Raw genomic sequence first — 14,970 nt, 5'->3', positions numbered from 1 at the left:
AAGAGAGAGAGAGAGGGATGTAGGGGGTCGAAGAAGGGGACGCATCCTTCCCGTCCTGTCGCGAGAGCTTTTAGAGTCGGTTTTCGCATGCGCCCGTGTTCGAGTTCACGTGCCCTCCGCCATCTCGAGCGATAGGTCCCGCCTTCCTTGTACGAAAGACACGTTTTCAGGATATAGCGAAAAGTACACGTAGACAGCCTTACTCTCACGCGCCACGGAATCCAACCGCGAAAATTCCCTCGGGATAGACAGACGCCTGGGAATGCTGCACGCAACAACACCCAGACTCTCCTAGGCCGCTCGGAGAAGAGCAATGTTTCTTCCCCATCGCACTATCTCCACGGATTCCAAGATCTCCATAAATCGTTGATCGGTTCTCTTCTGGATCGTCCTAGCCCCCGGCTTGACTATCCCTCTATGCTCGTATCTCTCCGATCACTGCAGGTAACTCTTATTTACGGAAACTATTCTAATTTAGACGTTGAGAGGCTCCTGTGCATGTGTGTGTGTGTGTATATGCACTATACCTCTCGAGAAATTAAATCAAATCGTTACGAACTCCCGTCGAAATTCGTTGGTAAATTGGATTCGTTTCTATCTTTATGAATGATAATGTCGTAATAAGCCAATTTTCTGTAGCTGGCCAAACTTTGGGGGAAATCCTTTTTACCAGTCTCTCAAAGTTTGGTGCACGAAACCACTAAAGTGGAGGAAAAGTAAATAGTGTTGGGAGCTTAATCTCTTTTTATTGTTTCGTACTTTCGTGCATTCTTCTCCTTTTCTTCGTTAATGCGAATAATTGATAAAGTAAAATGTAGGGCGTACATAGTAAATACTTAAGTATATATATTTAAAATTATCAAGGGGAATTTTTGGTAAGCGGTCAACGACCTTTGTATATTTGGCATGAGAGTTGGCATACATTATATTGCCCGTAATGGCATGCACTGGCAGAGAATGCGTTCATATCGATTGCAGTCTTGCTCCATTTCAGCTAGAAGCTATGGTAAAAAGCTTTTGGCAGCAGTTTGAACGTTTCGAATCTTTTGGGGTCATAGCACGAGAACGAGTGGCGCGGGTCGTAAAGCCAACGTATAGTTAAGGCCAGTACCAGTATTCGTAGCAAACATTACATATAGCAGCTATATTCAGCTATTTCGAAAGATGGCTTTAAGTGCGAGTGTAGGAAAACTTTCGTGACCATTCTCCTCGTAAACCGGTAAGAGATGGCTTCAAGGTGACTGCAGGAAGCAAAACGTGTTTCTAACTCTTCGCTGTGCTCTCTCAGGCGGGCCTCGCTTTCTTTATCTTTCCCTCATCGCTGAGGTAAAGGCGACAAGATTTCTCATGCGCGTGGATTCTGCTACATCTTCCGGAAGTCCCATGACCCGAAATGCTGACGCTCATCTTTCACTGCAAATCTGGCAAATGCACATCTGTTCTGACAACAGCGTAGATGTATTATGGGAGCACTATAAGAAATTAGTTTACTCATCGTGCTACGTAGTATACACACGGTGCTGTATATACCTTTTCTACTGCGATTTTCCTTTAAATTATACTCGCGAAGAAATACAACTACGATACGTAGTGTTATATATAACCATCGGTAATTTAAATTTTAAATAATCACCTAGGTATAATAATAATTTATACGCCCTCGCAATAATTAATATTAAAGCAGTTTTTGCAGCTGCTCGGGAGAAGGGAAAATATATAATGGTCGCTCGAGCGTTATACTTCATTTTTAACGCCTGTCTAGTGTTGAGTTTTACAGCATTGACTCTGTAAATAACGTATTTTACGCGTGGATTATTTCGCAGAGCGTATACATATACCTATACACGCGCAGTATAGGGAGATCGCCTTACCTGCCTAAACGCGCAGATGCCGGTATAATGATGCGTATGCACTACTTGGTATAGCAGATAATTTCCAAGTTGTCTAATTGAAATTATATTCATCCTCTTTTACCTTTGATACGCTATAATTAATGAGCTTACGCCGAAGCATTCACACAAGCTAACGCCTCAATTTTACCAATCCCCCGTCGGGCTTCTCGCAAACATCATCAATCATTATTATTGAATCGCAAATATCTGTTCTTAAGTAAACGAAACACTAGTGAAATTCCTCTTTGGAGAAGTCAATAAAAATTCTCCAGAGTAAATTTGATCTCTTGTGTTATGCTGTTTATATATAGCACACAGCGTGATGTATAGACATCAGTATATCGTCAGTTTCGGTTTGGAGCATGAAAGTTTGTATCAGAAGCGAAACCAAGAAAATGCGGTTGGCAAAAGATGGGTTGCCGCTAGCGCAGCACATGCAAAATTTTATCGACGCTAAAGGCTGAAAGTTCATTTCCTGTTGATGCAAAGGCGAGGATGAAGAAGCAAGACGTAATTCGATTTTCACAAAAGCACTAAGAGGCATCCAGAAGTCTCTCGGTTTGTAGGATTCTCACATTCCTCTTCCCGTTTACTTCGCGGTAAGTTCCTGCCTCTAAATCCCTCGGCGCCTCATTCCATCGAGTTTTTGTAGATTTTTTTATCCCATGCTAGCACCGTATCCCCGATGCTTTTCTCTCTTTTCCTCGGCGGCGCCGCCAGGACTGCACATCTTCCCCGCGGGCAGGACTAAGTTGACGTTCTACCGACAAAAGAACCGGCTTGCTTTTATTCATGGCCCCATTTCCAACGCGTGCACCACCTTCTTCTCGCGCGAGCACAAACGAGAAAACTTGGGAACTTCGTTAATAACCATCCTGTTGTTTAACCCCAGTCTTAACGGCTGTCACGAGGGGGTTATAACGCTAATATTATGTTCCTTGTATAATCTACACCATCGCATCGCCTCCCCCTGCGGAAAAGCTCGATATGCCAGTCGCCGGAATGCACAGCCAGTGCTATATATACTACTGCTGCTTTTCTTTCAAAAGCACAATGATTTCACGTATATATCGTAAAACGTATACCTCGTAAGAGATTATCGATCATGAATCGACCATTGTTCGATGGCTCGACGTAATGGTTCCACTCGCAAACGGTTCAAATGTTTTCCACTGAAATAGCAAAATCGAACGTTACACGATACGTGAACGAATCCGAGCTGCTACCACGAAATTCGAAATATAGCTCTACATATATATATATATATATATATAGCTGAAATTCTACCATTATTTTCTCTGATAGAAGCACATTTTTATTTCCCTCTTGTTTTTAACAGTCTAATCTCTCCTATTATAGCTTCCACTCTAGTTGCCGTTTAAAGACAAGATTTTTCCGCTCTTGGCATAAATCAATATATATATATATATAAACTGATCCGGTGTACGAGAGAGAGATGAGGAGGATTTAAATGTCTTATATATATATACGGGAGGAAGGATATTACAGGGTGAATGAGTCTTCTCACACAGGTGTTGAGTGGCGATACTTAATCTTTTCAGCATTGAATAGTTCTGTTTCCGTTGGTCGGATGGAAAACGATCGAGAGGATCATCAATCTAGTCGGTGGCCAATCAGATAATTAGGTCTGGATAGCATTGACCGACGAGACATCGAGGAAGCAGTGTGACTTGGTTGGAAAAGGGAGGAGATAGTGACGCATTAAGCCCTTCAATTAATTCTCAGTGGGTGGGAATGTGTAGTACTCAACAGGAAGCTTCGCGCACCTTTGACAAACGAGTCGCAAAAGGACGAGTAATTAGACGAACTAAGCGTGAAGCTGCTTGCGTATACATACGTGCCCGACAACACATTGACGCGTTCCACTGGCGTGCATAAACATATTCTCAGTGGGTAGCGGGCCACATACGTGTCTTCCCGTGGTTATTGCACTTGTGTTGGTCCGAGGATCGAGAAGCTGTGCGTCCAGTTGTTCCACGAGACGCTACGGAACGCGCTGGAAAGCGTCCGAACATAATTGTCTAACCACAGCTCGGACAGTCCTACCATTATTCCAACATGGCGCTTTGACATTTGCCCGCGGCTTAAGATAAATTGGCATTCGCTATGAGTATTGCGTAACAACACGCGAGGATTCACCCTCCAGCTAGCCTGGCATCAGTTTGAAGAGGAAATGTCATCGGAATATGGATTGAATGAAAACAGTCCGGTCCATTCTACTCGCGAGCTTTTACAAAGACCAAGGCTGCCTGACAATTGTTTCATATCGTCCGTATAAGAGCGAAATCTACTTCACACTCGGTGTTCAACAAAATTGATAAATGCTAATTAAATTGCTTCGCAACAGCTCGCTAGTTTTTACACGAATTTCTTATCCTCCTAGATTTTTAACGCAATTTACATTTTAAACATAAAATTTAAATTCAATTTTAATTGGAGAGTACTGCTGAATTTCCACTTATTTTCCATGCTTTTGATCATTTTCATTTGCAACTTGCACTTCACCATACTTCTCCCGAGAAATGCATACATATTGTAATATGGATATCATTTCATTTCCAATTGAAACGGAAATCACATAACAATTTATTTATCCGTTGTTATATCGAAGAAATATTCAACGCGTATATAATAACCTTTCATCCAATATCCGGAAAAAGAGAAATTTTTCTTTCCTAAATATACATTATCAAATATTTAAGTAAAAGATAAATATACAGTTTTATTTCTATTAGGAATATTATGATTGAAAGGTTTATTTAATCAGAGCTCTCTAATTGCAATGACACTAATGCTTTTATAATATTCATTTTACGATAGAGCAACTTATTCTATCATTCGATTAAAATCAGAACGTACAGTAATCCACTTTTATTCTCTCTTGTAATAGAAACGAATAAAATTTCCAATGAAAACTACACTAAATATTATTTCTTGATCTACGATTCGGAAAAATCAATCTTTATTAACTATACTTTTAAAAATGTATTTCGTTTGAATTCAATTATTGGCAAGCTTCAGCAGCTACTGAAATTTAAAAAGATTGTGCTATTAGTGACAATTACTTTAATCTGAAATTTTAATTAAACCTGAAATATGTTAATACAATCGAGTTAAATCCGACTTTGTGATAAGACCGCGAAACTTTTTACGGGGTTTCAGCGAGAGTACAAATCCCTTTTTCTCTCACTTGTCCATTCTAAAAGGGAATTGAGATTACCGCGATTCTTAAAATGAAACGCCTTTAAGATTTTAGAGTGTATTCGCCTCATTATTTTTTTTTTTTTTTCTTTAAATCTCTTACTACTTTGCTCCAGCTCGGCGTCAGGCTTTCTTACTTAAAATAAGAGGCTGTAGGACATAATTTACCAACACTTTCCAATAGATAGTTTATCAGGTTATTTTGCAAGACACACCTTACGTTTTCATAATATTAAGACAGTCCACGTCAATTTTTAATATTATTGCAAAAATGAGATATGTTTTTTGACAAAATACAGAATCCATATCTAGGAATGTCCAAGTAAGATAGTTCTCGAGCAAAGTAGGCCTGTTTCCAACTAAGCCCGGCTGATTGTGCGAATATTGCATCGTCTTGAACTTTACAACTTAGTGGTTGAAGAGGAAGTCTAGCAGGAGTGTAGTGTGTCCGGTAGCTTTGAATGCGTCTCTTTAAAGTTTGATTCCTCGAGAAACTGTACAAACTTGACACATGCAGTATATCAATTTGCTCAGTGATTGTCATTTAATTTTAATGGGGTGACAAAGACGCGCCAATTCTAATGTGTGATCTTGTTACTAGGCTCCAGCTTGTCGTGACAGCTTCAGCCAAGGCTATACAAGATGACCTCTGCAATTTCCAACAAAACCGACTTTCGTTCGACTTAGACTGATCCCTTATAATACGAAAGTAGATTATATTCGGCAAGCTGAATATCTGCATAGTCTGTAAGGTTATTTTATCCAATATACCTTCCTGATAGGGTCCTATGCCTTAATAACGCCCTATGGCTTACGATTACATTATAATACAACTGCTATAGCCTAAATTTTTTAGCTCATTATTTTCCTCGAGTAATATATAACAATAAATGTTAAGCTCTGAAATGACTGTACCACTGAAATTTGAAAATGAATTCAACAGAATCAGGCCAAAAATTGGCAAAAATGTAAAGGTGGATCTTTGCGGAGCCGAGTGTTTACAGTACATTATTAAATAGAAGAATGTAAGCCCAAAATGAAATCGTCCAGGTTTCCCTTCTCTTTGCTTTTTCTAATCTCCTTGTCACGACAATTGTAAATACTGCAGTATAATCTTCCGTTGTTTATCTCTACCACTTTTTCTGCTTTAATCAAGCCGAGCCCCAGCTACGCCGAGGCTAATCCTTAAATATGTTGATTATAAGCGTAATAAGTGCAAATTGTAACTTATGAAAAAATATATAAAATATCGATAAATATTAGAAGTAGAATTCATCCGGATCATCGAACAGAGATATCGAGCCGACAGGGAAGCTATCCGAGCTTATGTCCTTTCCTAATCCTACCTGCTGAAGCCATTATACTGGGAAAGCCACTCGAACATCCGATTAGGAAAACCGAACATATGTTATTTCCTTCCGAGACTTCGTTTCCTTGTAGTAGATGACCCAAAAACGATATTTTATCGTTATTACGTTCACGGCCCCAAATGGCGTTTGTCGATCCTTCCATAAATGAGTTTGCTTCAATCTTCTTCAAAATCTTCAGAATCTTCCTCTTCTTCGAGGCTCAACTGTACCGTTTGACGGTTTTTTCTTATATTTTTTTTAACTTGTAAGAAAAACCTGAGTAAATTTGTTATTAATTCTCGATCCTATATTTATAACGTTGTTAATGTTATAGCAGCGCAACGGGAATGTAATAATTTATTATGGCAAAAGCGTTGCTGCGATGTGAAAGCTGTATATACACAGTTTATACGAGCAACAGCGTTAAGCTTAAAAGTTTAAGTAGTAAAGCGAAAAGCGTTTAACTAGGTGACACTATAGGATGATATAGTCGTACTATGTATCTTTATATTTATTATTGATAAGAAAATCCTGCAACGTTAACGATATAGGCGACGATGTAATTTGCGGTTAATAAATGGCTTTGGCTGAGTAAGTAAGAGAAGAAAGGCGGTAAAGCTGAATTCAGGGGTAAAAGAGGTACAGGGGGTTTCGGAAGAAAGAAGGAAGAGTTGCAACTTTACCGCATACCGGAAGACGAAGGCGTGGCCAATCTTGAAGCGTTTCATGGGGAACCGAATATTCGCGGTATTCAGCAACGTTGCGCATCGGAATTTCTAGCATGAAGTCGTTATACCGCGAGACCACTTATAATTAATTGCACTAGTTTATAATCGCCTTGTGGCCATTGTAACGCAACTACCTGAATAACAAGGATACCTGTATTCTCGGGGTATAGTGTACCAGCAGATTATTGGGTGCTCGTGCTGACCAATATTCACCAAAAGTATTATTACATTTCAATGTCTGATGCTTTTTTTTTTAAACAATTGGACATCGCGTGGAATTTGAGCAACGTGACGATGAGTAGAAAAATCTCGTAAATATATTTCAATAATTCCTACTGTACATTTATTATCACCGACCTGTGCATCTATACATATATATATATGTTAATATTTATTATCTCTTGTGATATTTATAAAGCTTAAATTTTTTAATATTTTTATCGGCTTTCAAAATTAACCTTTTCATAATAATCCCTTTTTACTTAAAAAACTCTTGATGAAATATTTATATTTGACCTGTAAAGAATTAAGTGGTTTTGTCGTGTTCAAATCCTTAAAGTTTCCTGATCTTTTTAAATATATACGTACTATTATTTATGTAGAAGAGACTTTATCTGGAATACCGCGGGGATAATTTAAGTTCTGTTAAACTGTCAACACTCGCTTCGTCAGTGTGTACCTTACACCCGCGAGACGCGACCGTGTTATTTGAGTTTACAGATTGCACCTTCAGGACATTAAGCTGCATTACCGTAAATTACTATCCGACTATAGCTACTTCAATCGATCGAAAATAAATTCGCGTAAGTCAAAGAGAACAGTTTTACAATAGACAATTCATTCGGCTCACAAATGGGGCCTAATGATGTTCGGAACTTTAATGGTGGTTTTCGATCACGAAAGGATCATTTGTGAAGAACGTCGCTCCGCTTCATTAAATTTACATTACCTCAAATATCTTATGCGTAGCAATTATGCAAAGCTGGCAGCTTTTGTTTCTATCTTCCTTTTTTCTATATAGCTTTCAAAGAAATGAATTAAGATTGGAGTTGGTGGCGGGCGAAACGAGGACAAAATATAAAATTGGTCGTGGGGCAACACACACACACACACACACAACGAAGGCTAATTCTAAATATAACGAAGCTTTCATAAGAATCGTCTCTATGTTGAACGGTCGGCATGCGATAAGACGATTTGCAGGGTTCCGACCGTAATAATTCATTTTAACAAACACCGATGCCCGTTCGTAGAGTATCGATTATTTGGTTGCTGGAATGGTTACTCCAACTCTAAACATAAAATAACTGCTGGACCCTGCTAAGAAGCCCGGAAAAAACAGCTCGACACTGCGATAACACTCGCTCTTTTCCTCTACTCATGTCCCCTCGTTAAATATTTAACAACGATTTTCCTATGAAAATCTCTTGCCTCGATAGGATTGAGCTTTGCGACAGTCAAGTATCGTAGCTTCGAAATAAATAAAAGCAAAGTAGACTTTCGTCCGTAAGCATGCAACGAATCGTTGAGATCGATCTTACTGGGATAAAAGTAGCTGCTGCTATTAAAACTTGAATCGATCGTTTATTTGATTAAAGGTGTAATTTATACATAAACTTCTTGGGGATATATTATTGCATAAAAAGCTCCATTAAAATATAATTGCTTTTGCTAGAGGATCTACGAAGTGTTGGCCTAATCCACGTATAGCCGCAATAGTGGCAATAATCTTGAAGGTAATAACCGTTTACGGCACTCATAAGTATCGATCTCAAAGAGCGCGATGCTATAGATAAAATGGATTTTCCTATCGCCATACAAGCTTTATGTCACACACATCAATTTATCTCTATGGCTCTCGAAGTATTAATTAATTTCATTAAGCGCGCTATTCCTCAGACTTCCAAACGTACCATGTATAATAATAATTGTGTAAAAATTCCAATTCCACTTTACGTACAGTATTACAAATTACGCTTTATGACCAAACACAGAAGTCTGACCATACCGTTGATCGTACTACTGAGAGTGACCGAGGTTGAATATAAGAAAAAGTATAATATATGTTAATAAGGATATTCGTGTGATATCGAGGGTGATAAAGCTGGTCGCAGTAGCAGCGTCGATTTAAGGAAAATCAATTTAGCCGTTCCAGGCTGGAAATGATCGCAGTAATGGATGTTATCTCTATTGGGTGATTGGTGGATTAGCACTAGATTACAAGTGGCTGATGGCAACGTGCATGGGAGCAACTATACACCGTAAGATAAAAGATAGAATAAGGATTATCGCGATGCCGCGTAGTTGGAGCGTATCGAAGGGAATTTTGGCGCGCGGACGTTTCATAGGCGTCGCGACGCTGTTCGAGGGACGAACCAACGACGGTTTAGGCCGATAAACTGGCGAGCTGCTATAATCCAGGGTTATTAGCATGACAGATGTAACGGTAAACACAGTTTCAGTTGCGATATCGAGCCGCAAATTACCACCACAGGCACACCTGGAGCGCTGTGATAGACAGGTCTCGCACGCCCGATGATTATCGGAACGCGAGCCCAACGGAAAGCACCAAACGCTGAGATAACACTGGAGTAATTAGCTAGCCAGTAATACGACGACGTCGTCTACACCTGGACCGCGCAGCTACGCCATTTTTCTTCCTCAACCTCGTCCGTCAAAACTGTGCCGTCTTCGCTAACTACCGCAAACTACCCGATACTTTAAATTGCTTCCGCTTCAACGTAAAACCGCAACCGCATGCCCCTAAAATCCAACAGATGGCTAATTGTTTTTCATCAGTTTTCTCACGAATTTTTTATCATCGCAAAAATATTCACCACTCGCGATTTACCATGGAATAATGATAAAGCCATCGAATAATTATTATCTTTATATATGTATATACTATATAACGATGTAATTGTGTAAAATATAAATATAACCACGACACGTTTCCAGAGTGCTGTATACAGGGTGTATCACCGCAGGCGCAGTCGAACATAAAAATTCATAATTCATTTATCTCTGAAAATATAAGAGATACTAATTTTTTGTATATAAAATATTTGAAGCTCCTTTACATTTACAATAAAAAATGTTCTATACAAAAAATGAATACCTCTTACATTTACAGAGATAAATGAATTTTTATGTTCGACCTCTGGTGCGTCTTCGCTGATACACCCTGTATAGAAGGGAAACGAGAAAAGTGTAAATTTATGTGAATTTTGGTTTGGGGCCGATTGCACGTTGACTTTTGAAATTCAATATTTGAATTCGCAGTACGAAAGAGACAAACAACGAAGACGACGGGCTCGCACATCTACATTGAAAAGTGTGCCAGACAAAGACACGACGATCATTAAAAGTTAGTGGAACTTGCAGCGCGCCTACGAAGGGGAAGGAAGTGTTAGATTTCATTTAATACCTCTGAGCGCATCCTATTTCGTTCGGGAGGAGCTGCAGCGAGGTATTTTCGACAGTGGCAGTGGCACTGCCGCGCGAAGCTTCAGCCTCGAATTTCAGTGCTGCTGTCTGTTTCTAAAAGCGCAACGATTACACACGTGGAGCACGACGCACACATTCCTGCGAGTAGACGTACACGCGCGACAATAACCAGCAGTTTTGCTCGCTTAAAATTTCTAGCATTTCTCTCCAGGGAAGCCGTGTCGCTGCGGTGCAAACCTCAACTTTTTTACTGCTTGTTTAGCGCACCCGAATCACCCTTTTGAAGCTAATGTTCCATAAGCGGACACGCGCATACCAACTTAAAGGATTGTCGACACTTGAAAAATTCAGCGATTATTGCACGCTGGAACACCGTCTCGCGACATACTTTTTTTCATCAAATATTAACCAGATTCGCGGGGCTTCCCCCCCCCCCCCTCCCCTCCCCCTAAATTTCTCATTACCACGATCATCTATAGATGAAAGGATTATGCGCCCACAACGCAGAAGATTCTACTGAAATATTAATCGCTGACTCACGACTGCGTCGCGTCATGTGTTTTCACCAGCGACACTTTTACCAGTGCGGATGTTATTGGTTTGGTTGGTACCTCGCACTACGCCGGTAAGTAATATCCAAAATAAAAAGCATTTTGATTGAAAAAGGCAGGGAAATTAAAATTTTTTAGGAAGCTATTAATCATCCTTGAAAAAAATGGTTTCCTGTGAAAAAATTCAAACTATCGAGGAATATAGAACTATCGGTATATCGAGTATCAGCCTGACGAAAGAATAGCCAATTTCCGAGCAAGATAAACACTTTAACAGTCGAACATGAAAAAATAAAATCGGGAAATTTTTACGAAAAAACGAAGCGAAAGTTATCGTATCTCTGGAATGTAATAGCTGATTTTTAGCTTCAAGAGACCATTTACAATTTTTGCGAATACACATGCATGCAGATATTTAATTAAGCAAATTATTCTGATAATCTTGCTGTATACGGATATAGTGTGCCGTTTGTACGTACTTGCCGCTGAAACACTACCGTGTCTCTTAATGCTTTTAACATTCCGTTAATTCGATGTTCTAGGAGGATTTAACATTAAACGGTGGAAATAGTCCTACGGTCGTTAAAATGTCACGGACCTTGTCAAACTTTGGTAGGAAGCGTGATATAATCATTGTAAAAAACTGGAAAAGTTTAATAATCCGTTTGGACGGTTTATCCGTTTTGCTAGATTTCGTAGAGGTTTAATTAAAAATAGTGGGATGTTAAATGAATTTTCGTATGTGCGTCGAAGCTGAGCTTATAATCGTCGGATAATCGCCGTGACAGTCGTTCATATGCAAATAGTAAAACGTTGGCGACCGAGTCAACAGAGAGGCTTGTTCGTGTGGCTGGCAAAGCTACTGTCACAGTTTTTTTTTACTACCCACATGCGAAGAAGGGAGTTGAGTGGATGCTGCGAGATGCAAAGGTAGCAACGCACAGAGCCTTCTTTTTTTCCTTTCTCAATTCTGGGGTATTACGAGGATTCCGACGAGCCCGGTTTGACTGACCGCATTAGCGAAAACTTTGCCCCGTGGAAACGAGTTAAGCGGCGCTCCGGCGTCCGTACGTTCTCATCAGACTGAAATTTATGCGCTGGTACTAAAGTAAATTACATTCCACGCGCTTGTGTATTCCAGTCCGCATAAAGAGTTTCCGTGGTCACCCTCGACACTCGCACCTAACGCACACTCTGATATTCTCGAATGACGTATTATACTTATTCCTCTAATCTATATATAGACTCATGTATATAGAAAATGCGACTGCATTAAGCACAGGTAAATCAGCTGCTCGATCTTCTCGCAAGATTTATTCGATTCGATCGTTGATTCGTTCTCTATGTAAATAAAGTATATACCTTTTAAATTTCTAAACTATTTAACTCTATATATATATAGTTTCTCATCTCTCTTCGGCAATTTTCGTTCTATATTTTATTCCGGAAAATGGCAGTGGAAGCTCGATTAAAAATGTACAGCATATAATTAACCTGTCAACTTATCTTTTTTAAATAATAATCGTGTCTAAAAGTAGGAGAAAACTCTTTTTTTCTTTTAATATTTTCGTCAGTGGAATTTCAAGTTTATGGAATAAAGAGAATAAAATTCATTTGAAATTCATAAGGCTTCTATTCTAACAGATTTCCCTCTGAAAAAGTTGTGGATCAATCTTCTTATCTGTCACGTTACTTATGAGTTTCAATAAATATTTCTAAATTATATAAATTTATTGTATTAACAGTTTACTAAAATATTTATTACGTTGGATATAGATATTTTTATTCGGATGCCGTTCATAAGAAGCTTACCGGTAATTATTATAGATAATAATCGCGCGGAGTGGTGAATGAATAGGCTTAAACGCGCGATTCGGTCCGTGATTAGTCAATTGATAAATGTGAATATTCGGCATTTTCCCATTTCAGCCCATGAAACATCCGTTAAATCATATTTTAATAATTAGACCTAAAAGACAGATATGCGAAACTGCATGATTTGCAATTTCGAGATAACTACGTGGAAAATCAAGTCAGTGGAATATATTGCGAATTGAGATGAACTGAAATACACTTCTCCATCGTAATATTAAAATACACTCTTTCTTCTCACCTCATAAATCATATTGCGTAATATGTTTGATTCTCAACATTTTTGAAATGAAAATTGGACGTTGAAGCGTCTGTTGAGAAATACGAGAGGGATGAAGGGAATTAGAAAGAGGTAGGATAAGGAGTATAAGCCAAGGGTGTGTGAGAATGAAAAGGAGTGGGGAGATTCATATCCTCGACTCTTCGCCTACACAGGGGCATTTGAGTGTTAAAGCGTCGTCTTGCTCAGTCAGAGAGAGAGAGAGAGAGAGAGAGAGAGAAGTGGAAATCCAGCAAGTGGCACGAGAAAAGGCGATAGGGGCTGAGAGTAAATGAACCTGATTACCAGCTACTCATTGAATCTCGATCGGCCAGTCGGTGCAGTGCAGCTGGCAAAAGATAAGGAGTCTCAAGGTTTGCCACGTATCGGTGGCTTGCGTTTGATATCCGTAAACCTAGATCAGGGATTTGCGGGAGGGATATGGTGCGTAGGAGAGATTCATGGAAGCCAGCTAGCAGCTTCCAAATGGGAAATCCGCATTGCGGCTAAGTACCTACCGATTCGGACCAGTTTCAAAGCGTGAGTGCGGGCCATTGTGTATCGGTGTACTGATTTAAGCTAGAGTGCGCATTTTGCCAGAAATTATGGAACATAACTCTAGCACTCTGCTAACGCGATACACGCTCTTCACAATTTTCCACTTTAAACTCTGCTTAGCACCTTAAAAAAATCCCCGATTTATCGCTCTTCATGCATTAAAAGCAGAAATTATATCTCCAAATATAAGCACATTCGAGCATCGCATTATTTCTTCCCGATTGCTGAAAATTCTGTAAAATTGTAAATCATGAGAAAAAGAGTTAATCCCCGTCTTCCCAGTCTTTAACGTATAGGCTATTTAATAGGGATTCCAGTGTTATCCCAAAGCTGGTTTTATATAGTTTCACCAAATCTCTATCGTTTACTTTCCTTTCTGTCTTCCTGCACTTACGCTTTTAGAGCTTCTACGCTATTTGTTTTTGCCAGGGACGCCATTGGCAGCTGAAAATTCTCTGTAAAAATTCCTGGGTGTATGTAAATCTTCGAGTGGGGTTTGATCTCGCGTGGAAGGGTCGTCTTAAACAGTCGGTGGAAATGCTGTGATTTCGTCGTGGAGTTGTCTAAGAACGGATCTTGGTAAAATCCGAGAGAGTAGCGCGGGGAAGGTGATGGCGAAGGTGGAACTGAAGGTGCTGGCAGATCGTAAATGAAATCCTCAAGGAGAGGAGGTCCCTCTCTCTCTCTCTCTCTCTCTCATTCTGTCTCCCTTACAAACCCACACACCTTCGGGAAACTTGATATTTCACAAACTAAAAGCGCGAGTGAAAGGGGACCAGCAGTTTCCGGGGTAGATTTGCCGGGAATTTGCATTACAAAAAAAGAGGCGAGTTGTAAAGTCGAATCAAAGGGCGGGTATGTAAATCCAGAAAAACCAGAACATCATTCTGCCCAAGCACCAGCGTTGCTTCTTAGTCCACAAACTGTTTTCCGGGCATTCGTTTTTACGCGAACGCAGGCAGCCGTGGCACGTCAAGAACTATGCGCGGTACTAAAGCCGACATTCTTCATTTAAAACGTTTCTACCATGATGCGTCTTCTTTTTCAACAAGTATGCACTAGTGCAAATATTTCCTATTTTTCTTTGTTTTT

At 39.6% G+C, this 14,970-nt stretch overlaps 1 protein-coding gene across 1 annotated transcript in view; it reads right to left on the bottom strand.

Annotated features, from left to right (window-relative positions):
* Positions 1 to 14,970, bottom strand: part of LOC136778219 (neurotrimin-like) — a 125,295-nt gene that overhangs the window by 54,998 nt on the left and 55,327 nt on the right. The window lies entirely within an intron of this gene.

The sequence above is a fragment of the Prorops nasuta genome, unplaced genomic scaffold (assembly GCF_024137725.1).
Source record: "Prorops nasuta isolate Cenicafe-Biocafe unplaced genomic scaffold, Cenicafe_Pnas_1.2 PNAS00014, whole genome shotgun sequence".
NCBI lineage: Eukaryota > Metazoa > Arthropoda > Insecta > Hymenoptera > Bethylidae > Prorops > Prorops nasuta.
Note: the sequence above shows the minus strand (reverse complement) of the source record. Positions and strands in the feature narration are given on the sequence as shown.